General features: G+C 38.4%; 1 protein-coding gene across 6 annotated transcripts in view; it reads left to right on the forward strand.

The window, feature by feature from the left end:
• Positions 1-25,112, forward strand: part of SLC39A10 (solute carrier family 39 member 10) — a 136,826-nt gene that overhangs the window by 72,602 nt on the left and 39,112 nt on the right. Inside the window, exons 1-2 of one of the 6 annotated variants that reach the window (XM_072612720.1) lie at positions 15,305-16,165; positions 19,341-19,408. The exons of 2 other annotated variants lie outside the window; for them this stretch is intronic. The gene's annotated coding sequence lies outside the window, so the exon portion shown is untranslated. 3 more of the 6 variants (XM_072612716.1, XM_072612718.1, XM_072612719.1) reach the window with 3 other exon arrangements.

Below are 25,112 nucleotides of genomic sequence, written 5' to 3' on the forward strand. Positions count from 1 at the left end.
AATATTTTAACTTTATTGAATTCCATGAGGATTTTTCCTTTCCTTTTTATGCTTCTCTTGAAGTTTGTACTGGAAAATCAAATTTTCTGTTCAGCTCTGCTCTCTTCCTCAGGAAAGTTTGAAAGCCCGCTATTTCACTGAATATCCATCTCTTCCCCTGAAAGATTATACTCAATTTTGCTAGATAGTTGATTCTTGGTTGTAATCCAAGTTTCTCTACCTTTCAGAATATCATTTTTCAAGCTCTCCAATCCTTTAATATAGAAGTTGCTAAGTCCTGTGTAATGCTGACTATGGCTCCTTGATATTTGAATCACTTCTTTATGGCTGCTTGCAGTATTTTCTTCTTGGTCTGATAGTTCTGGAACTTGGCTACAATATTCCTCAGAATTTTAATTTTGGGATCTCTTTCAGCAGGTGATTGGTAGATTCTTTCCATGACTATTTGACCATCTAGACAACAACAACAACAACAACAATCTAGGACATCAGGGCAGTTTTCCTCAATAATTTCTTGCAATATGCTATCCAGGCTCTTTTTTTTTTATCTTGGTTTTCAGGAAGTTCAATAACTCTTAAATTATCTCTCCTGGATCTGTTTTCCAGGTCAGTTGTTTTCCCAATGAGGTATTTTACATATTCTTCTATTTTTTCATTCTTTTGGTTTTGTTTGACTAATTATTGATGTTTCCTAGAGTCATTAGCTTCCACTTACCCAATTGTAGTTTTTAAGGAATTATTTTCTTCAGTTAGCTTTTTTACCCCCTTTTTCATCTGGCCAATTCTACTTTAAAAGGACTTGTTTGTTTGTTTTTTATTAAATTTTTGTTCTTCCTCTTTCAAGCTAATGACTTTTTTCATAATTCTCCTGCACAACTCTCATTTCTTTTCCCAGTTTTTCTTCTATTTCTCTACTTAATTTTTAAAATCCTTTTTGAACTCTTCCAAGAGAACTATTTGGGCTCGAAACCAATTCATATTCCCCTTTGAGGCTTCACAAGTAGACATTTTGATATTGCTGTCCTTTTCTGAGTTTGTTTTTTTACCTTCCCTGTAGCCATAGTGGCTTTCTACGGTGAGGGCAATTTTTTGTTATTTGGTTGTTTTTCAAAGTTGAGCTCCACTCCTGGGGTATAGATTGCACTGTCCCAAGCTTCTTGGGCTGGGGGACAGGGGCCTGGTCACTGGTTTTCTTCATCAGAGCCTCTGGGACCAGTGAACTGCCCACTGTGCTAAAGTAGTCTGGCCTACTCACTCCTCTTGTGGCTTGGGTTCTGGATCTGGCAGTTTGCCTGTTGCTCTGGGACTGGAGGTCTCACAGCTGGTATGCTGTGCCACTGACCTGCTGAGCTACGACTTCAGGGCCTCAGTTGCTAATCTGTGCTGTGGCTAAGAGCCTACCTTACCCAGACACTTCCTGTGCTGGGCTCCACTCTCCGTTTGCCTAAGTGAGATAGACCTTTCCTGAAGTCCCTTTAAGTTATCTTGGGCTGGAAGATTGTTTCATTCCATCTTTTTGTGGATTCTATTGCTCTAGAATTCTCTTAGAGGCATGATTTAATGTTGTTTCTGAGGGAAACTGGGGAAAACTCAGACAACTTCTTGGCCTTTCTCTGCCATCTTTGCTACACTCTTCCAAAGACATTTTAGAAGGAATCAATTGGCATCAAGCAGTGATGATTCATCATGGGGAGGAGGACCATTACAAAAAGGTTTTAAACTTAGGTGGTTGAGGAGAAGAAGTCAGGGTGAGGAAGGTTATGGTGCTGGAGATTGTAAATTCCAATGAGTTTGAGGGGTAGATAGGAATTCAGATGAGGCTATGTAGCAGACATGAAATCCCCTGGATTTCAGGGGAGATATTAGGTTAGAGATAAAAATTTGGCTATTATTTGAATAACTGAAGCTGGATGATGGGTGAAACTAACAAAGGAGAGAGTGTGAAGACAAAAGAGAACAGAGACCTAAAGATAGAGCATTAGGGACTGCAAGAAGGAAAAGGAGCCAGTGAAAAAGACAAAATGGAACAATTTAGGGGTATAAAAAGAATCGTGAGAGTTCAATGTTATGGCAGCCTAGGGACAAGAAAGTATCGCTGAAGAAGGGATTAACCAAGTCAAATGCAACAGAGAAAATTCAAGGAGAAAGAATAGTAAAAAGGGGGAAAAACAGTAGCTAGATTTCATAATTAACAAAGTCATTAGTGATGCTATAGAAAACAATTTTATCACTGTGATGGGGACAGAAGCCAAATTAAAAGAGGTTAAGAGATGAGTAGGTAGAGAGGAAGTGGTTGATAGAAATTATAGACATCCTTCTGTTCTACGAGTTTTATACTAAAGAGGAAAGAACAGAAAATGTAATAATTTTTTGTTTGTTTCTTTTTAAGAAGGTAGGAGAAGAAGCAAAGGAAGGTTTTTTTTCTTTTAAGGATGAAGAGACCTAAGAATGCTTGTAACTCAAAGTGAAGGAGTCAAGAGACAGAACTAGATTAAATATGTATGAAAGAGGGAATGATTAACTGAACAAAAGGAGGACATGTATCAAGATTAGCTTTAGCAAAGACTGCTGTCTCATTATCTGACAGTAGAAAGGAGATAATGGTAAGGACGTGAAAAAGTATGGAGGAGGTACAAGTCAACAAATTCAACTCACCATACTTTTAAGTGAGAAAACAAAGAATGAGAAGCTTATTCTACTGAGCTTTAAGTTCTTTTGTAAAGGTGGAACAAATGCCATCACTATTGTCAATCATCATGTTGTTATTGCCAATAAAACAACTAAAAACAAAACAAGGAATTATTTCCCTGTATGTTTCATGGTTACAATTTTACTTGTTGTTCAGTCATTTTCAGTTGTGTCCAACTTTTCCTAACCCCATTTGGGGATTTCTTGACAAAGATACTTGGGGTAGTTTGCCATTTTCTTCTCCAGCTCATTTTACAGATGAGGAAACTGACGCAAAGAAAGTCAAGTGATTTGCCCAGAGTCACACAGCTAGTAAGTGTCTGAGGGCAGATTGGAACTGAGGATTTGGTGTCAGGATGAGTCTTCCTGACTCTCGGCCTGGCACTCTGTCCACTGCACCATCTAGCTGCCTCATAATATTCTATTATATTAATATACTATAATTCAACTGCCTCTAATTTTTAGACCTAGAGGTTACTACTAGCTTTTGTTTTGTTTTGCTTATTTGCAACTACAGATAGAGTAGTGATAACTTTAAACAAATAGGTACTTCCTCTTTCTTTTACCTTGCATAATGTTTTGGGATAGGAAAAAGAGCATCTTTGTCAGGTGGAGGACGGTGATAGATGCTCTTGGCAGTGTGATGGGATATCAGTAAGTGATAAACAAAAGAACTGCCATGTAATTACATTGCCATGTAATAGTGAGGGCCTAAAGAAGGCTAGATAACATTGTAACACAGTTTCTTGATTTCCAATCATATTTGGCAGTAGGAGTGGAGAAGTTTGGCAGTTTTTGAGCAGAGCAGTGATGTCAGATTTCTGCACGAGGAAGATTTTTTTGTGAATTTTACAAAGAATAGATTTGGACACAACTTTAGCTGCTAGAAGATTGTAGTTCCATGATATGTAACCATATAGTATCACTTGAATATGATTAGTTGTTTAGAGAGAGCTTTGGGGTCACTAATAGCAGTTTTTTCAAAGGTTAATGCTTTTTTCTTCCTGTTCAATTCTGGATCCAACACAGAGTCTTGTGTACTAGTCGAATACCTCCATTAGTGTTCTATACAACTGTATATCATAATCTGGACAATAATATTTGTTCATCTATTTCATTTTTTTATGTGTGTGAATGAATACTTAAGCCAACATCTTTTGAACAATTCTGTATTTCATTTAGTTGACTCTGCAGTGTTCCAGGACTTGAATCAAACAACCCAATGTCACATTCAAATAAGAGTGTCTGGAGGACCTCATCATTAATGTAATATATATTATATACACACAAACACACCTAAAATAGTGTATTTTACAGTTGTCCTGATTACCATTATATGAATCCCTCTTATTCTGCTACATATTCTTAATGATCACCAAGCATATGTCCCCATTTTATAGCTTGATTGATATTCATAATAAAATGAGTATCAAAGTTATTTCTGTTATATATTTCAAGGAAACTTCTATAATTTTTATAAATGCATTTCATATATGCATTTTTACATATACATATGCATGCTTTTGGAGGAGAACCTTTATGGTGGTGGTTTGCTTTTTTTATAGTTAACAAACCATAAGAACTGTGGGATCTTGTATTTGATATACCTTTCAGTCAATTATGTGTCTAAAGAAGTGGTCTTCTCTAGAATATAATTTTTAAAAGCTTGGATGTTCCTTTCTCACACCTTCATTAAAGATGCTCTTGAGATATATTATGTAAATTATCTTCATAAAATTTATTTGGTTAATAAATGTTTGATTAGTAAAGATAGAAAAGTAGCTATATGTATTGCTAGCTTTTGACTCTCTTTCTCTCTTTCAGTCTCAATAATAATGATTTTGCCCCCATGCTTTTTGTAGCCTTCCATTGATCAGATACATAGATAATTGATCCCAAGGTGCCCTTAAAATTGTTGCCTTTAACACAGACTTCCTCTATGTATACTTTGTTTAATATGTCTGCTCTTTTAATCTTTGTTTCATTAGTGCCATTTCTATTTCTTGAACAGCACATTGAGGACAAAGATAATAGGTTCTAAATGTGGCAGCTCCACCGAGTTTATTATAGAAATCTTGACAGATTTTTCCCCAATTTTTCCATCTGCTTTTTATCCTTCTTCCAGTTTCATCTTTAAATGCCACTGGAGTGTTTTAATTTAGTCAGTTCACTTACCAAACTTTTGTTAAACTTGTTTATCACTCCATAGTTTTTGCTGTTTTGTGAGGTCACAGTGTTTATAATCTTCCACATAAAATTTCTTAAAAGGACTTCATATTCCAAAGTGATGTTGCACTTAACTATTAATTCTTACTGCTTGTCAAGAAGATCAAGGATTTGCTTGTAATAAGCTGTGTCTTTGTCTGTCATTTTATCTCTTTCCAATTTTTCTGTGTCAATAGAGTATTTAAATAGGTCAGGTTGAAGTTATTTTAAACTGCCATATCTTTCTATTCAGTTTTGTATTGATTTTGATCTTGTTCTAATGAACTGGTTGTCTGATTAGACACAGTTTTAGAAACGACTCCTACAGTTATTTCTTCTCAATTTGAATTACATGGGGAGGGGGTTAGTGATGTTATTTGGCTACAGATGGTATTTGAAACAGAAAATAAAATTGTATATTGTAGCAGTTTACAAATGGCTCTAAATACTGCCTTCCAAATAATTCTTTTTGAATGCTCAAAGATAAAATACCTCAGTATCCTCAAATTTGTCCTGTTTATTCATAATGGAAACCTCCATCCATTCAACAAAGGCATTCCAAAGCTACATAAACATGAAGTTGAAACAGCTTCTGTCCCTAAATTCCCTCAGTATTTTACTTCAGTCCTAATGCACTTTAGGACATTTGGAAATTTGGAAAGGTCTTTTCTGATTCCCCGGGGTGGTAGTGTTCTCACATTCAAATTACTGTACATATATCCTGTATTTACTTACCTGGACACATGTCATATTACCCTCTGAGATTTCAGCTCACTGACAACAGTGATTGTCTCCTTTTTTTCTTTGTGTCCTAAGCATTTAGCACAGTTCTGGCATATAGTAGGTGTTTAATAAAAGTTCATTGATTTATTGATTGATTGACTTGAAATTCTCTTTTTATCAGGAAGGAGAAAGTCATCAGCATAATTTCCATACATTCATATTTCCATACCCATACTTTGCACATAGTAAGAGCTTAATAGATATTATTCATTCATATAGAGATTATGCATAAAACTAAAAAATCTAATACACATAGCTTGTTTGTTTTAATACACATAAATCTACTTTGGTCATAGTAACATTGCCCAGATTATCTGTGTTCCTCTTTTCAACCTCCCTTTGGTCTTGTCTGTTAATTTTTAAAATGTTTCTTTGATGTTCTTTTCCTTTTCTCATTCTCTTTTAATAGAATCATTATTATCCTTAACTTCCTTTCCTCTGTAACTCTGCCTTTCCTTCCTCTTCCAATAAAACTCTTCCTTGTAACAAAAATAAACTAGACAAAATCAATTTGTTGTACATGTTGTCTGGAAGTGGTTTATTTGCTCACCACTAAGATGGGTTACATGTGTCATCATTAGTCTTTTGAAGACAAATCAACAAGCATTTTTTAAGCCCTTTCTCCTTAAGTGCCAGGCATTGGGCTAAACTTTAGAAATGCAAATTCAAGCAAAAAGAAAAACAGTTCCTACCCTCAAGAATTAAGTAGCTATTCTAATGGGGAAGATGACACAGAAAATGAAGGAGAAATGGTGGCAGTATGAGATAGAAGGACAACTGGTTTGGGCATTTCCTCAAAATGGAGATTTAGGGGAGAACTCACCAGTGAGAGAAGGGGTCTTGCAGGACCTGAAGGAGAAGGCATGTGAGGATCCATGATTGTGATTGGTTATTACACTGATCAAAGTTCCCAAGTCTTTCAAAGTTTTTTTCCTTTATGATGTTTTGATCATTGTACACATTTTTTTCCCTTTTGCTCAATCACTCTGCATCAGTCTCCCCAAGTTTCCCTAAAATTGTTCCTTTTACCACTTCTGATGACACAATAATATCCCATTATGTACATATGCTACAATTTGTTAAGCCATTCCCCAACTGATGGGCATCACTTTGGTTTTAGTTTTGTTGTTTTTATAGCAAAAAGTAATGCTGTAAATATTTTTGTATGCATTCACCTCTTGGACTGTTTCTGCAGAATGAGAGGGCTGGATTATGCGAGTCCTAAGGTCCCTTCCAACTCTCAAATGATTCTATAATTCTTTCTGATCCTATAATTGTTTAAGGATTTTTTTTGACAGAAAACTATTGCATTTGCATATCTTCATTTTTAAATTATATGCACATAATATCTTTATCTGCACATAGTTACTTTTGCATGATTTATAATTACTTCAGAATGTGGAAGATCTGCTATCCTGTTATTTCGAAACTTATGTAGGAAGTTCCTTTTTTAAATGCAGATTGTTTTTTTGTTATGTCTGACTCTTCATGACCCCATTTGGGGTTTTCTTGGCAAAGACATTGGAGTAGTTTGCCATTTCCTTCTCTAGCTCATTTTATAGATGAGGAAACTGAGACAAATAGGATGAAGTGACTTGCCCAGAATCACGTAGCTAGTAATAAATAGGCTGGATTTGAACTCATGAAAATGAATCTTCCTGATTCTAAGCCCCTTGCTCTATCCATTGTGTTACCTAGCTGCCATGGACCATATACCATCTTAATATCTGAAAATACACATTTTTAAGCATAGCATTTCACCAGGACAGTCAGACACTGTGATTTGGGATGGAACTCAAAGAGGTGAATTCAGCATGCTAAAGGTGAAAGCCCCTCAGAAAAGACTTGTAAAGCATGGTACTTGCCAACTATTGGACATTCCTGACTAGATCTGAATCTTCTAAAACATTATGCCAGAGTTTGCACTAGAAGAATAAAGGCTCAACATAGGATGCTATACTTCCTCATTTTATGCATATAGGGAGAGAGGTCTAAGTGTAATCATCTATAAAGTCTTTGATTTGAGAGATTTTTAGAAACTTACATGTTGATGTAACTTACATGATGTTCTTCATTTGCTCATTTAAAGAAAGATCTGTGCTTTGCAAAGTTATTCTTTAGATATTATTAACACACAAAGTAAATCCTCAGTGGCTAATTGCCAGGCATCCATTCTGGTCTCCTTGAGTTATGCAGTATCCACCTGGGGAGTCACAAAGTCACAGGCTCTTTCTTTATCCTGGAGGCAGGGTGGTGTAGTGTGGTATGATCGAGAGCACTAGCTCTGGAGTCAGAGGACCTGGATTCAACTGCTACCTCAAATGCCATTTGTGTGACCTTATACAAGTAACTTAATTTCCTAGTCTCTTAATCTGTAAAGTGAAGGGGTTGGATCAAATGGACTATAAAGTTATTATGAATAGGAAGGCAGCAAAATCATGAGCTTGTAAGATGTTTGTTCTTTATTGTCCTTAGTTTCTTCTTCCTTACCCCTCCCCTTCCTTTTTTTCCTTGTATCCCTCATTTACCTAGTATGCTCATGTCCTACCTCTTCCTCAGGAGAATGATTGCTTTTAAATGGATTAGGGATAGCAATTAACTTCTGGAAAACTTTTTAAGGAACTAGTAATTGTAAAAGTTTAGCCTACTTTAGGGGACTTTTGAGAACTGGTTGAGAAAACATCTTTCTAACTGATTTACAACATATAGGTAAACTGAGTCCAAGAGAGATGGAGGACTTGTATACAAAAATACTTATAGCAGTACTTTTTGTTGCAGTAAACAACTGGAAACAAAGTGATGCCAGTAATTGGGATATGACTGAACAAAATATGGGATATGAATGTTTTGGAATATCATTGTGTCATAAGTAATGATGAAAGAAATGCTTTCAGAGAAACCTGGGAAGACTTGTACGAACTGATGAAGGGTGAAGTGAGCAAAACCAGTTTGGCTGGAAAAAAGAATTCAAAGGAGCAGAAATCAAAAGAGAATATAAGGAGCAGTGTATGAAAAGGCTGGAAAGGCAAGTTAGAGCCAGATTTTGAAGAAATACTAGGCGTAGTTTATGTTTGATTCAGTAGGTCAGGTAAAGGCATCAGAGTCAATATGATTTTATCAAGGCCCTGTTGAGTTTAAGGAACGCCTAGCTGTAGCATTTTAGGCATTACCATGGCAGGACATGGGATAGTAGTTCTAGAACTAGAAAGGTCCTTAAAGGCCATGTAGTTCAACTTCTTTATATTACAATTGATGAAACTGAGGCCCCAACAGATTAAGTGGATTACTTACTAAGGCCTACACAGGTAGTAAGTGTCGCTGCTGGGATTTAAATTCATCTGAAATTAAATTCAGTATGAAATTTCAATGCTCTTGTGGCAGGGACCTTCAAAATGTCCCTTTAATTATGCCTCATAGATAGTTGCCCTCTTTCTCTGTTAATTAGAATCATATATTTGAAGCTGAAAGGATATCTTCAGGGGTCAGTATTTATCTGTTCCAACCTTTTCATTTCAAGGTTGAGAAAGCTGACTTGCCCAAGGTTGCAAAGTTGAATCCAGATCCTCTGACTCCATACTCTATCCTTTCCATTACATCTGAATGTGTCTTCCACAGTTTAGTCTCTCCATTTCTACAGTGCAGAGTCATAACAAAAAGTATGCTGTAGAGAACTAACAGGAAAGAGAAAAAAGATTTAAACAGCTAGATTACAAATAATAAATGCCTGAGAGGTATAAACACCAATCTTTGACTGGTTTCATAAACCCTTTCCCAGAAGCATGTAAACCCTTGTCTCTATTAGGTATACACATAATCATTCATGCCAGAACATTTTTACAGTGCTTTCAGTTGAGCAGTGAGTTACTCTAAAGAATCACTACAAACTGTGAAAAGCTCCAGCTACCCATCTGCATGATCAATAGCCAGGTTACCCTTGTTTTATAATCTTTATATACAAACAAAACCGGACTGGTAATTTCTTTTTGTGCCCTTTTCAAGAGACAAGAAAATAATGGGGGTGCGCTAGCAATCTGGGATTTGGGGGTATTGTTAGTCTGAAATCTGCATTCATATTTGGCCTCAGACACTTCCTAGTGGTATGACCCTCTGTTTGCCTCAGTTTCCTCATCTGTAAAATGGGGATAATAATAGCACTTACCTCCAGGGTTGTTGTGAGGATTGAATGATAATAACTGTATAGCACTTAGCACAGTGACTGACACATAGTAAACATGATGCAAGTGTTATAAGTTATTAAGAGTTTTTTTTGCTCAACTAATTGTTTTTGCTCATAGTTGCTCAATTCAGTAGACTCTATGCTGTCCTCTAAATTTCTATCTCCTCCCTAGTTATGGCTCTGTCCGACATTTTCTTGGCTATCTAAATTTGGAATTTAAGTTGAAAGTGAATATAAGAAGTTGTTTTTGTTTTCCTCTAAGGGAATATTCATTTCTCTTTCTGGTCATTGCTACTTGCCTAACAATTCAAGCAACTGCTTTAAACTATGTGATTAAAAAAAAACCCAGTGATACTACTGGTGAGCAGTATGAAATTCCTAATGTAAGTTGTTTTAATGAAATGTTCTCAGTTCTTTGAGGATGATTATTATTTATTTTGTATTTCAATACAGATTTTAAAAACTCCTTTTGTACTTAACAAAATAGCAAGTCTCTATAGCAGTGACTTCCCTTAGTCATATCCTGTCTCTTTCACAGGAAAGGACCCAGGAATGAAGTGGTGGTACTGGCGCTAACTTCCACTACATTTGCTAAGTAGTTCTTTATAATTCTCTAAGATTCTGAATTCATGTATAGCTTCGTATGGAAGTAGCCTTACAGCATGCAAAATTTAAATATATGGAAAATAATTTTAATTTAAGCAGTTCCTACATAGATAAAATATGTGGAAGATTTGAAGCAATTGTACATGTAATTTCAATCATAGAGAATTAAAGCTGGAAGGGATCTTTGTGCTTGTCTAAGTTCCTTTTACAGATGAGGAAACTGAGGCATGAAGAGGCTAATTGAACCCTAGATTAGAGGTCTTTAATCTTAGGTCAGTTTTGGAAAAAAATTTTTAATAACTATATTTCAACATAATTGGTTTCCTTTGTAATCCTACATATTTTATGCATTTGAAATATTATCCCCAATGAGTCTATAGATTTTACCAGATTATGAAACGACATGATACAAAATTGGCCAAGAACTCCTGATCTAACTCATAGAGTTAGACAGATATTGTCTCCTGACACCCAGTCCAGTACTGTCTTTTTATCTTACCACCCTCCCTCTCTTTTACCATATTCCCTCTCTGAAGTGATGCTTTTATATGACCTATTAATTGCTCACATATCTTAGTTAGGGTGGTATTCACCAACTCTATTCCTCTGAGTGAGATGGAGGACCGCCAGATCTTCTCATCTGCTCTGCTACTGCCTCCTAAGGGCTTCCAGGCTTTACCATCTGCCCTGTCTCTATGGCCTCCTGACCCCTGGCACTTTAATCTAACCCACTGATATAACCTAAGGACACTGGGTCTTGCTGACTGCCCTATAGTTAAGCTTTCTTTTAGTTGTTTCCTCCCTCATCACAGTGTGTGTTTGTCCTTCATTGCTGAAGAAGACCATGCCATCCGAGAAATAATGTCATGACTTGCACTTGACTTTGAGTGAGGGAGGGCTGTGCAGGTCACCAGACTCACTTCTCCTCCAGAGCCATCTGAATCCAGTGACCAGATATTTATCAGGGTGACTAGAGATGACCCAGGATGAGGCAATTGGGGTTAAGTGACTTGCTCATTCAGAATAGAAACTACTTGGGAGTAGGAACTGTCTAACTTTTTCTATTTGTGTACCTAGCACTTAGCACAGTGCTTGGTCCATAATAATAGTTTATCAGAGGCTTTTTTCATCCATTTAGCTATATCAGAAGACTGCTAAATTCTGGAAATTAATTTCCAATAAATTGACTTTTACACATGACTGCCTCAAAGTTCACTGGGTGACTTTGAGCAAGTCATTTTTTGTATCTCATTTTCAATGTCTGTAAGACAGAAGTAATGATGGGTTTTATCTCAGTTGATTTAGAAAATAGTTATCATATACGTACTGTCAAAGTAGTGAACTGTGTGGTGGTTTATCCTTCATTCTTGAAAAGGACTAGGACATCAGGGAGATGATGACATGACTTGCAATTGATTTTGAATGAGGGAGGGCTGTGCAAGGTCACCAGCCTCACTTTCTCTTCCAGAGCCATCTGAGTCCAGTGGCCTGATATCAATCAGGATACAGTGGGAGACCCTGGCCCTTTTAAGCTAAGATCTTTTCAGGTTCTCACTTTGAGTGAGGCAATTCCCATACACCGAATAGGCCTCTTTAAGAAGTGAATCAAGGGACGGCCCCTTTAATAAAAAAAAAAAAAAATCAAACTGGGACCCTCAGGGTTGCTGGCCAAAAGTGCTACAGTTACTATTTATGTAATTCACTCTGAACCTAGAGGGCCCAAAAAATAACCAATTAAGTGTTCCTGGGTAACAATTTATTCAATGAGTATAAAGATCCATAAGACTTTGTTCCTACCTTCCAGAAATTTACAAATTAGTGGGAGGAGTTTTGTGGTATGGTGGATAAGGCACTGCACTTGGAATTAGGAAGATCTGGGTTCAGATTCCGTGTTAGAGATTTACCAGTTGTCTGACCCACCACAAGTCACTTTGTTCTGGAGTCATAGTTGATCTTAGCATCAGTCAGATTTCCTAAGTCTTTCAGAGTTGTTTTACTTTACAATGCTATTTACAATGCTCCTGGTTGTGTTCACTCTGTCTTAATGAAAGTAAATCTTCCTAGGTTTTCCTGAAAGCACCCTTTTCCATCAGTTTTCAGCAATATGATATACACATATACCACAATTTGTTCATCCATTCCCAACTAAAGGGTCTCCCTTTGTTTCAAGTTCCTTGCTACAATATAAAAAGCTACCAATATTTTTGTACATATGGATCTTTCCACTTTTTATTAGCTCTCTTTGGAAGTCGAATCCTTTTGATTCTCAGATGGCCTCCTTATAGGCTATGCTGCCTCAAATGTAGTAGTACCTTGGACAAACTAGTTTCAAATTCTTAAACTGAATTTTAAACTTGTTGAATTGTGATAAAGAAAACTGATGTAAAATAGGATCATAGATTTGGAGCTGAAAGGGACTTTAAAGGTCATTGAGTTGAACCCATTCGTTTTACAGAAAGTTCGAAATAAATAAGCAGGAAAGGTCGAGTTTAACTACAGAGGAAAAAGATGTATCTTGAAAAGTGTGCTGAAAAGTCAGTCATCTCTTCACTAAGTGTGAATATGTGCCTTATGTAGGCATAGAAAAGAAGCATATGACAGCAAGAACTTATAATAGGAATAGAACTGGATATAGAACACATACAGATATGAGAAAGTAACACAGATGAGTGCAGATATATAGCAAACATAATTGAATCAAGACATAGTCTGTAGGGGTTAATGAGGAAAGGACTCAAGCCAGCTTTTTGAAGCTGGTAAAGGAGTTTGAATGGTAAAGAGGAGCCAGAAAGAATGCTTCAAGTGGGTATGGTATGTACACATGAATAAGCAAGTTATACAAAGGGGCAGGAAAATAGAACTGCATGACTGGAGCAAAAGCCTGGGCTGGGGGAAGTAAGAAAGAGGGGTCAGTCAAACCAGGTGGTGGACAGAGGGCATGAGAAGCTAGGTAGAGGCCACTGGTGGAGCTACTGTGGGTGCCATCTCTTATTTTTTTCTTTTGTCTTATTTTTTTCTACTCACACCACAACCACTGGTTCAGATCTTCATCACCTCTAGCCTGCTAAGTGGTCTTTCCCTGTATCCAATCACACTCCCTCAGAATCAGTTCTTACATGGCTGACAAACTGGTATTCCTGAACACAGGTTTGACCATATCATTCGTCAGCCCATGGAATTACCATGATTGTCCTTTGTCTCTAGGATAACATGTTAACTCTCTTCAGCATTAAAAGTACTTCATAATTTAGAGTCAACCTATCTTTCCCAACTGATTAGGCATTATTTCTCCTACTTTTTGTCCTCCTCCTCCTAAACCTAATAGCCAATATTTACGTAACAACTTTAAGGTTTGAAAAACTTTACAAATATCTCATTTGATCCTCACTATACTCCAGGGAGGTAGGCGCTATCACTATACCAATTTTACAAACGAGGGAACGGAGTCAGACAGAAGTTAAATGACTTGTTCAAGGTCATGAAACTAGTAAGTGATTGATCCTGGATTGTAACCCAGGTCTTCCTGATTCCAAGTCCAGCATTCCAGTTAAACTCATCTATTTATTATTCCATGTACAAAACACTCCATCTTCGCACCTCAGTGCCTTTGCAGTCTATCCCCTTATTTTCCCCCTTTTTCTCTTCTCTTGGAACACCTTCAAAGCTAAATTTAAATACCTGAAATCTTAAGAGGACTTTTACAGAGTAGGAGGTTCCCTCATTTTAGTTTCTCCTTACTTTTAAGTACTTTGCGCATATCTTGTGGTTCACATGTCCATGGGCATGTTTTAACTCTCACCTCAAACTACCATATAAATCAGAGAGAAGACAGGGGCTGGTACACTTTTGCATTTTTATCCCTCATAATTGTTCTTTTGGTGGTTCCTAAGGCTGCGCCTTCAGTTTTTCCTGGTGAAAGTTGAAGACAGAGAGAAACTCTCAGGGTTATGTATTCAGCACTACAAACTATCTACTCCAACTCTTACTATTTTGTAGATGAAGAAACTGGCACCTAGAAGTACAGAAGGGTAACTTGCCCATGCCCACACAAGTACCACGCAGAATTTGAACTCTAGAACTAGAACTCTTTCCTTTCTGCCGTGCTGCTGGCAGGGCCTCTTATTGGGGGGATGCTCAGATACTCTGAACAGTTATAAAGGAATAAGTCATGCCTGTCGTAACAGCAAAATCTTTCATTATACCCCCTGTCATCCACTTTGGCAACCACAGACTACTGCTTCTTCTCCACGATTTTTGGGACAAGCATGTGCCCTTGATGGGCTCCCACCTTCCTTTTGGTCTTTCCAAAAACAGGATGGGAAAGACGTCCGGGAAGGCAGTTGCCAGCGCTCCAACCTCAGCCATTGTCAAGTGGCAGGGGGCATGGTACGCATGCGTTACAGGCAGCCCCACCAGCCACCCCCAGCCTCTCGGGGGCACTGCCTTCCCAGAACAAAACTAGCGTGGAGCGGGGGCTGCGTACTTAGCGCAGAGTCGGCTTGCCATCTGGCTCCGCCTCCCGACGAAGACGCCGGGAGCCTTGGGCTCCTCTACGCGATCGGCGTTCCCCAGGGTGCATGGCGGAGGAGTTGTGCGTACGCCAGCGGCGTAGCCTGCCCCGGAGAACGAGGATGCGGCTGCGCGGGTGACCGAGCGGGGCCTTGTACGCCGGGAGCGTAGCCGAGCGTGGGGCGGGCATGCCGCCCCGACGCAGCTAGCGCAGCTGCTTTTGATGAATACGCTCTTTGGTGCAGCCGGGCTTTGGTACCGAGCGGAGAGGAGATGCACACGGCACTCGAGTGTGAGGTAACTATAAAACCCCGATTTGTTTACATTCCCTCCCCCAGAACCGGCCCCATCCACTGCGGAGACCGCGAGTCCCGGGACCGCGGGGGGTGGAAGCGGGCGGCCGAACCGGGGATCGTCGGCCGGGTCCCCGGGGGCTGGGAGGGTGTTGGGCAGCCAGGCTGCGGCTTCCCCCCCTCCGTCCGTCCCTGCTGCTGGAGACAGCGGCGGCGTGGGAGAGGGAGGCAGAGCGGCGGGCGGTGCGCGGAGCTGTTGTGCCTTTCACGTGCGCCCCGGGGCTCGCGCTGGCCGGGGCGGCCGTTCGCCGGCCGGCGGGGCCCCGGCTCCCAGGCTGCTCCCCCTCTCTGAGTCTGGAGGGGAGCCGCGGCGCGGCGGCCGGGGGAGGGGCAGGGCGGAGGTGGGGGGAGTGGGGGTGGTCGCCGGAGGAGGCCGCGGCCAGGGCGCAGCCCTGCCCGGTTGGGCTCCACGCGGCCACCGGCTTTGCTTTAAAGCCCCGTCGCAGGCTGTCTGGAGGAGGCACGGGGACGGCGAACCCGCCTTTTATTGGCTTAAAATGGGCAGAAGGGTAACGGCTGTGGGGGGCTCCCCTCCTGCATAAGGGCCCTCCAATCTTTGTGTCCCCGTCCTCATGGCAGACTGATTGGGGGGAGGTTTGGACCATGTGGGGGAGATGCCTTGGACTAGCGATTCACGTGGGAGGGATGGGTGGATTCTGGGGCCGAGATGCGGGCGAGGGGCGGGGGCTCGTCTGGCAGCTCCGGGCGCTGCGGCGTGGCTCCCTCGCTTTGTTCCGAAGGTGGCGGAGAGACGTGTAAAGGCGGGGAAGGGGGCTGCGGGGTCGACCCTCCCCCTGCCCTGCCCTTTCCAGCCTCGGATCCTGGCCAGCTCCTCCCCTCCAAGGTGAGGAGCACGAGGGGCTCGGGCCTGGCCGCGCTGCGCGGCGAGACCCGCAGTTAGGGCGGGGTCAGCGTGACGTTGAAGCGCTTCCTCCGACTGCAGGCTCGGGTGGAGGCGGCTTCACGTGGGGCCCGAGGCCGCGCCAAAGAGCCGGGGGAGACGAGACAAAACCTCGCGGGCTGCCGAGCTGGGCGTTAAAACCGGGGCCGAGTTGACCTATTTTTGTTAAAAATGTAGGTCGTTCGTCTAAAGTCATGCCTTGGACCCCTTTTTAAATGAGAAATGTAGTCAAAAAGTCCTCTCAAATGTAACACTAGTAAAATAACATGCAAGCAGACCGGAGTAACAATGTGACCTTGGACAGTTGGCTCGAGTTGGGCTAGATGGCCTCTTTTAAGTCTCTTCGACTCTGAACATTTTATGATGAATTGAATTTTTCCTTGTTGATGTTTGCGGGGGTCAACTTGTCAGCACAAAAACTTTTACATTATTCCTAGGAGCTTTGAAGCTAGAGAAAGGGAAGTCCAAGTAGCTTAAATAAATTAATTATAATTCCTTGGGTTTTTAAAATGTTATTTGGGGAGGGGTGCATGAGGAGGGTAACCTTATCTCCATGAAAACTTCATTGTTGGTAGATCTCTAGGAGCTTTGAAACTGGAGAGAGGGAACCTTAAGGAGCTTACGTTTTGAAGAATTTATTTGCTTGGCTCAGTGTTTATAAATCCCTGGCATTTCATATGTGTAAATCCTACGTTAAATTGATAAATACAAAAGTACACTGTGGGGGAGAATCCATTTTCCAATTGGTTTAGATGTGGAGTGTAAATTGAAAAATAAGGCTCTAAGTGCCTACACCCAGAAGTCTTTATTTTTACAAGTTTCATAATAGCTTATTTTGGTAGTCTTTATTGAGAATTTATGATGGGATAGTCTGCCAGTTTTGGAACTTGTCGAGATTTTTCTTAGTGGAATAGAAACAGCCTGAAGCTTGGCGTATTGTCAGTTACCAATCTAGTGTCTTTCAACACTTACTGTGTACTTACTTTGCCCAGTCTGCATTAGGAAGCACTGACTAGTCTGAAGATGTATTTGGGTTACACGTTTCCTTTCTGCCCAGCCTGACTGAAAGAGTAGGACTAAAATCTAGCTGCCTGGGGTATTTTTCTGATACTGATGTAGCCACACTTTTGCGTGATGTATTTGTATACTTTGTATTTATATACCCAATGTAGTATTGTGCTGTTACAGTGATGAGTTGTTTTTTTTTCCAGCGACCGGATTTAGTACTTGAATTATTGGTATAAGTATAATCATGTTTCCGGTTTTTTCTTTTGTCTCTTGATTCCTCCATTGTTCCCTGTCAGTGATTGAATATCCGAAGATTTGTACCTATTGTTCTCTTGTAGTATTTGAACCTTTCAAAAGCAACCATTTCATACTGGTTATTTCAAAGTGCCTGGCTTAGACTCAAGGACTATTTTTGGGTGGTCTTACTCAGATCTTATTTCGTATTTCTGAAGACCAATTTTAGAATATTCTCATTTTTCTTTCTTGAACCTCTACTTTCATTTAGCGACATGATATTTTTAGCAGAAAAAGCCTTTAATTATTTTTTTTAAATAATAGATACCAGCATGCTTGGGCACATTGTAGAATTAGTAAATACTGGTTGAAATAAAATTTCATATCTTTTCCTCATCCCCAAAGAAGATTGCTAACTGGAAAGCAAGATTCATAAATGGGAGAGTTTGGAACCTTGTGCCATAAAGAGGTAGACTGAATGGTTTTGGCCCAGTTAGACAAACTGGCCAGTCTTACCAAGAAGAAAAAAGAACAAAACAAGGAGATAGACTAGAATGAAAAAGAGTTGGGGCAAAACCTTGTTTAGCTAATGTATAGCCGCGGAAGTCAGTCTAGTCTACATTTACTGCTATAATGTTATTAGAAACATTGTAGACACATAATCAGTTTTCAGAGAAATTTACATGTGAAGCCAAAAGCTTGATTTTTTATCATCAGCATAGTGCTGCCCCCTTGTGTTAATTTACTGCATCTTAAATTGAATATCCTAGTTTTCTTTAAAATGTACTACCTAAAGCATGCAAATTTTTTTTTTACTCATTTTCTTAAAGTGTTGCTTATGAGGCCGAGGGCAGCACTCTTTTATATATCAGTCCATTTAATGACAATTTTTAGAGGCAGGAGGGCAAAGAAATATTAAAGAATCAAAATGGAAGAAAACAGCAACTTCATGCGCCTTTGAGTTTGTCTTTTTTGTCTACTAAGTCTGACACTTGATTATGTAATTTATTTTGAGACCCTCTTTTCTCTGAATAATTGTATTGCATGATTCATGCTTCCTTGGTTAGTAGTTTGATTTTTTCTTTGTTTATCTTTATTGGAAAATAAAACCTGAAATGATAAAACTCTAATGGTGTTTTATTTTTAAGGTTTAGTTTGTTGGTATGAACTATTAAGTGGGTAACAATTGACAATTCTAAATGTTTGAGATTTAAGTTGCTTGCATTGATTGAATTGACAATACCTCATAGATGAAAACTAACATTCCTGAATAATATTAGTTGAACATTTCAATTAAATTTTGTGAATGAAATTAGCAGCAAAATTAAACTAGTTCTTTCTGTTAAATTTGAAATTAAGATGGCTTAAATTGACCTATGAGGAATAAGGCACTTTTAAGAAAAGAGACAAAGGAGATAATTTCTGTGATGAATTCTTTATCTGAAATGTATACATGTTATCTGAAGTGTCTGAATCTGACAACTCCAAATATGCTAAAATTTACATAAATAAGTTTTGTACTTCACTGGTCTCCTTGGTTTCTGCATCTCCTTTTTAGGAAATGCTTCCAGAAACAGTTTGAATGCAAGACATTGCCTATAGTCTCTTTATTTTCATTAAAAAATGTCATTGATCAGTTTGATCACTTCTTTGGAGAACTCAGAACCACTCCCTAATAAAGAGTGGCTCAGAAAAATGTATAGAAATAATATCTAGGGAAATTTGAGGTTATTGCTATAAGTAAAATGGGCTGCTCAGAGGCACATAGCTTCTCCCACACTAATAGTACTCAAGCCACTATTCATTGGGTATATTGTAGAAGGTATCATTTATTATTTATTTGTGGATTAGACTACATGTGTGTCTCTTCAAACAGATTCTGTGAAGTTTTGCGACTAGTACAGGTCTTCGATGCACCTGGCTGTTGAAATAGCCTGCCTGCTGGTAGGTCTGTCTGCCTTGTCTCACGACTATATCCTCCAACTACCAAAGTGATTTTCCTAAAACTCAGCTATGATTGTGTCACCTTACCTACTCATAAAACTATTTGCTTCTTATTGTCTCCAAGATAAAATACAAAATGCTGTAGCCCCCATCTACCTTTCCAGTCTTTGTACCTTCCTCCCTGTCACATGCTCTTAGATCCAGTAATCCTAGCTGTCCCCCATGTGTGGGATAGTTTCCCTCTACTCTCTCCTGACCTCCTTGGCTTCCTTCAAGTCTCAATTAAAATCCCTTCTTTACTGGAAAGTATCTCCAGTCCCTCTTAATTCTAGGACTTTCTCTCCTTTAATTGTTCTCTAGTCTGTATATAGCTTGCTATGTATATACATTTGCATGTTATTCTTCATTATATTGTAAACTTGATCTCAAAGACTGTCTTGCGTCTTTGTATCTCTAACACTCAGCACAATGCCTGGCATTAATAAAGTTTTATTTATATTGATGTTTTGCTATAACAGCTGTCAAAGTGTTGATAAAGGGTTTCAAGAAATGTTAAGTAGAGCTTCCTATTAGAGAGGACTACTGATTTGTAGAGATAGCTTAGATCAGGGTTAGGAAACAGGAGTGGATGCTGTTTTCCTCCAAGGTCTCTTACAGATTTGTTTAGTAAGAACATAGAAAAGTAAGCAACAGATAGTGAGTGACTACTTTACGTGTAGAGCCCAGAATATTTAGGGGGAAAAATTTGCCATACATAGAAATAAGATAATTTAATGATCCTTGAAAAAGCATAGTATATTGTATCATTTCCCTAAAATCATATAGTGTAAGGTTCTGTGCATCTAGAGTCAATAAAATTTAGCCACATCTAAAAAAAAAAAAAGCATAGTATTGTAGAAGTCAGATTGAATGCAAATTTCAGCTGAAACTTACTGGATATATGACTGGATAAGTCATTTAACTTTTCAGAGTATTCTCTTCTTAATGGAAGATTATTATGTTTATATTATCTGCCACAGAGATATATACCTAAATGTTAGATATGTGAAATATTTAAGGGCATGATTAAAGATAGGTCTATGTTGAGGACCTTAGAATTATCTGGTCCACCCCCTTTATCTTACTGATGAAATAATTCTCCCAGAGAAGCTATGAATGATCTTGTTGATATGATGATGTCTGAATTGTTTTTAGATATACTAAGCCTCAGAAGTACTGCATTAGGAATTTGTTACATTCATTGTGCTTCTCTTAGTGAATTAATCACTTAAATTTGTAAGTTTGTGGAATTAGATGTACCCATCTGATGAGGAAATTCTTAGGCTATGACAATACTTCAGTGGAAGGGAATTTAAGAAACCAGTTGGTTAAAAAAAAAACTTCAATCTATTTTAGAAAGACTAAAAATGTAATTAAATGTTTTTAATTTACTGTATATCACCTATGTATTTGCTTCTAGAGTAAGTAAAACTTAATTTCCCCCTCTCTGACTTATTTATATGGAGAATTACGGTAAAAAAAAATTAGCTCTTCTTAAATAGTTATGTTGCTAGAAAATGTTATAAAATGCGGAGGGCAGGATATCTGCTCTTAAAGCTCCTTGTAACTTGAAGCCCAAATATTTGTTTTGGTGCTAATAAAACCGGCTACAGATGAATGTGTTACTAGATGCGTTCCCTAAGTTTATCTTTTTGTTAAAAGCATTCTCTTAATGTTTTATTAACTTATATTGTCAGTGTGGTTATATTCTTTGTTCGAGGTTTCATAGTGCCCCCCATTTGCTGAATCTTTTTCTTGCAGATAATGGTTGGGTGGGAAATTCATTCTTACCTCGACCCCTTCTCCCCTTAATTAAAGAATTCTGTCCCTTACAATTTGCTTATGTTGTGACTTCCCCTCTCCCTCAGGAATGTATCCTTTTCTTTGTCATATACAGTAAGACTTCAATTAATGGTAACCCAGATTTAAAAGGAATCAATTCTGTATTGTTTTATGCAAAAACCTAATAGAGCAAGCTCAAAATAGAAATTCAGAAAAACAACTTGTTATGACTTCAGTAAATAAAGATCTTTTGTGCTTTCTACAGTTATGTTTATTACTATGCATTCTGAATTGTTTAGAATACTCAATTCTGACCTGGAGGCAAGAGCCTGTGTTTCAATAATACAAGAAGTTTTGACAACTCACCCTGGTGCAGGAAGTTAGACAGATTTTTGGTTTATTAAATTTATTTATAGACTTTGGTTTGGTCCAACAGATACACAGACCTCCCTGTGGATGATCTCCAGAAGCATTTAATCAGTTGTTAACAGGAAGAATTCTAGCTTGTAACTTTGATAATACAATATGAACATTGACACAGGAGTCTTGTTGACTCCCAATGTTGACTTTGTCATTGTTAATGTGTTTCAAAAAGATTTCATTGCTCAGGTTACTCGAGTGACCCAAAGTGAACTCTGAGCTGTACTGGGAGGAAACTCTGAAGTTCTCCCTGAGGAATCAGGGTTATCTTTGTTTTTACTATGTCCTCCCTAGTTCTTTCTTCCTTCTGATCCTCTCCTCTGCCATTCAGCACATGGTCCAAGTTGTTAGTAATTTAGACATTTTAATAAGAAATGATAGACTGTAAGACAGCCCAGCATGGAGAAAATTGGACTGAAATCATCACGTCTGCTTTTTTTGATGAAAGTACCAATTTTTCAGATGATAAATATACAATTTTTAAGTGTGAATGAGTACATGATAGGGTGGCATCTTTTATCTACTATGCAAAAAAGATAATTTTTAGAGTGAGAACTTCAAGAACTCCTGTTTTAGCCTTTAATTCTTGGGTAATGTTGCCAACAGATTTCTTGGTGTTTTAGGAAGTTCATTTAGGAAAGTATAAACAGTAGCCTAGATACTGCATCTCTCTTTTCACTGGTAGGAGTAGGTAGTAATGGTGTGGTCTCATCTAGAGCAGTGGTTCTCAAATTTTTGCTCCAAGGATCATTTTACACTTAAAATTGAGGACCTCCTCACCCCATGTAAAGAGTTTTTGTTTACATTGGTTATATTTGTTGGTATCTGCCCTATTACTAAAATGTCTTAGCATTATGAAAATAGTTTTGACCTCTCAGATCTCTTAATGGACCAGTGGTTCCCCAGACTACTGATCCAGAGGAAGAGCAGACTCAGCTCTGTGGGAGGTTAGAGAAGTCTAGCGGAATGACATAAGAATAAGATCCTGTGGGTGGCCAGTACTCCCATATCTCCTCAATACTGTTAGTTGAGGTATAGAGATAGCATTTATATTGGGGCAAAAGTTCCTTCTCTCTGCCCTTGTTGCTTTAAGGCAATGCTTCATTTGGCCTGTACCATTTCAAACTAAGAAAATGCACTGCATTTGGCATCAGGACCTGGATTTGAATCCTTACTTTACTGCTTATCACTAGTATGGCCAATGAGCATCACCTAACTTCTGAACCTTATTTTTCTCCTCATTTGTGAATGATGATGTTGAACTAGATGATCTCTAGCATACCTTTCTGGCTGTAAATCTTAACTGCTAAGTTAAAAACCAGAGTATGGTGCTTAGCACTATTAAAAAAAACATTTAGTTTTAGTTTTGAACATTCATTTCCATAAGATTTTGAGTGTCTTCCTTCCCTTCTCTCTTCTCAACACGGTGTGCAGTCTGATCTAGGCTCTACTTACACATTCACATTAAAAATATTTTCACATTAGTCCTGTTGTAGAGAAGATTAGAACCAATGGGAGGAAGCACAAGAAAAAAGAAACAGCAACCACAAAAAGCAAATAGTCTGCTTTGATCTGCCTTCAGACTCCATAGTTCTTTTTCTGGATGTGGATGGCATTTTTTCCATCATGAGTCTTTTGGAGCTGTCTTAGATCCTTGCATTGCTGAGAAGAGCTAAGTCTATCAGAGTTAGTCATAGCACAATGTTTCACCAACATTTTCCAGTGGTTGATCTTAACCTATTTCTTTTGATAGTTTTGTCATTCTTGTAATCATGCTAATTTAATGTCTTCTGACTCATGTTTCTCACCATCTACCTTCAAATTTCAAGGCTTATGGATTTTTTTCTTTACAGTACTTACAATCCATTTCCTCCTGTCACTTCCACGTCTCTAGTTGAGATCCTTAATGAATTTTTGTGAGGCAGCATGGAATAATATAGTGCTAAATTTGAAGTGAAGAAGATCTGGGTTCCAAATCTCTTTGCTAAAGGTGGGCAACTATGGGCAATTCATTTAACCTCTTATCCTAAATTTCCTCCCCAGTAAAATGGGGATAACTCCTGTAGTACCTACCTTAGAAGGTTAAGTTGTCCTGAGATAGATATAGTCATAAATACCAGTTAACATTTTGTCTGTATTATTGTTTCCTAACTGTTATCTTTTCTTTTAGGTCTTTCTCCCATGAATACATTTTAGCAATTAGTATACCACAGTAATCATTTCCCTACTCAAATGAATAGCTGTCCATAGCTTAAGTATAGAAGGTTTGAGTCTGATTCTACTCCATCTTTGAAGCTTTAGTTGATAATGTTACCCTTTAGACAATCCACATTCTAGCCAGGATAACCATATACTACTCTGATAGCCCATTCTCTCCCATCTCCTTATAGTTGCTGAAAACATCATCTTCAACCCCCATCTTCACCGTTAGCTCCTAACCACCATATCCTGGCCACCAAATCTCCCTTTTAAAGGCCTTAAGTGTTGATAAACAGCTATAAAGCCTCTCACCTTCTGAAATCTTGGAACTCTCGATTTATTTTGCACCTCTTTGCACATAGAATACTAAGGGTGTGTGTGGGTGTGTCTAATTTATAGACAGCTGATAAGTCTCAAATGACTTAGACTCTTCATTTCTTCTTGTTGAATTGTTGGCCATGGAAAAATGTAGGTGCTCATTTCAGCCATCTGGGGATGAAAGTCAGAAATTGCTTTGGTGAGTCCTGGTGTGTGATTACATTGATGAGGTATAGTTTCTAAAATCACATAATCCGAAGTGATAGTCATCCCACATGCAAACAAAAGCATTAGTAAAACTAGTAGATTTGTTCATCCAACATACTTGGTCTGTTACTTTATTAGAAAAGACAATTAAATTGGTCAGGTACAGTTTTGTCTTTACAAAGCCATATTAGTAATGTCCTAGATCTTACGTTAATACTTCTAGGGGACAGTTATGCTAATTATGACTTGATAGTACATACAAAAGCAAAAATTATAAAGAAATAATATGAAGTACAAACTTATTCAGCCCAGAAAAAAATTAGTACATATATTGAACGGGTTGAAATGACCAGAAAGGATCTCTCCTATAAGGTTATTTAAGCTTCTTTTTAAGAAAAGAAGAGCTTATATTTATTTAGCACTTTATTCACTGCAGAATAGTATGTTTAATTGTTTTTATTTATTTTGTGAAGTATTTACCAATTCCATGTAAAATCTTAACAATCATTTTTAAAAATTTTAAGTTCCAAATTCTCCTTCCTAGCCCTCTCCCTTCCTTGAGAAGGCAAGTGATATGATTTCGATTATACATGTTGAAGTCATGCAAAACATAAGTCCATATTAACCATGCAAAAGAAAGCACAACCAAAATAAAACAAAGTTAAAATATGTGCTTCAATTTGTATTCAGAATTCATTGCTTCTGTCTCTGGAGGTAGATAACATTTTTCATCATGGGC

This window comes from Notamacropus eugenii, chromosome 5 (genome assembly GCF_028372415.1).
Source record: "Notamacropus eugenii isolate mMacEug1 chromosome 5, mMacEug1.pri_v2, whole genome shotgun sequence".
NCBI classification, from domain to species: domain Eukaryota; kingdom Metazoa; phylum Chordata; class Mammalia; order Diprotodontia; family Macropodidae; genus Notamacropus; species Notamacropus eugenii.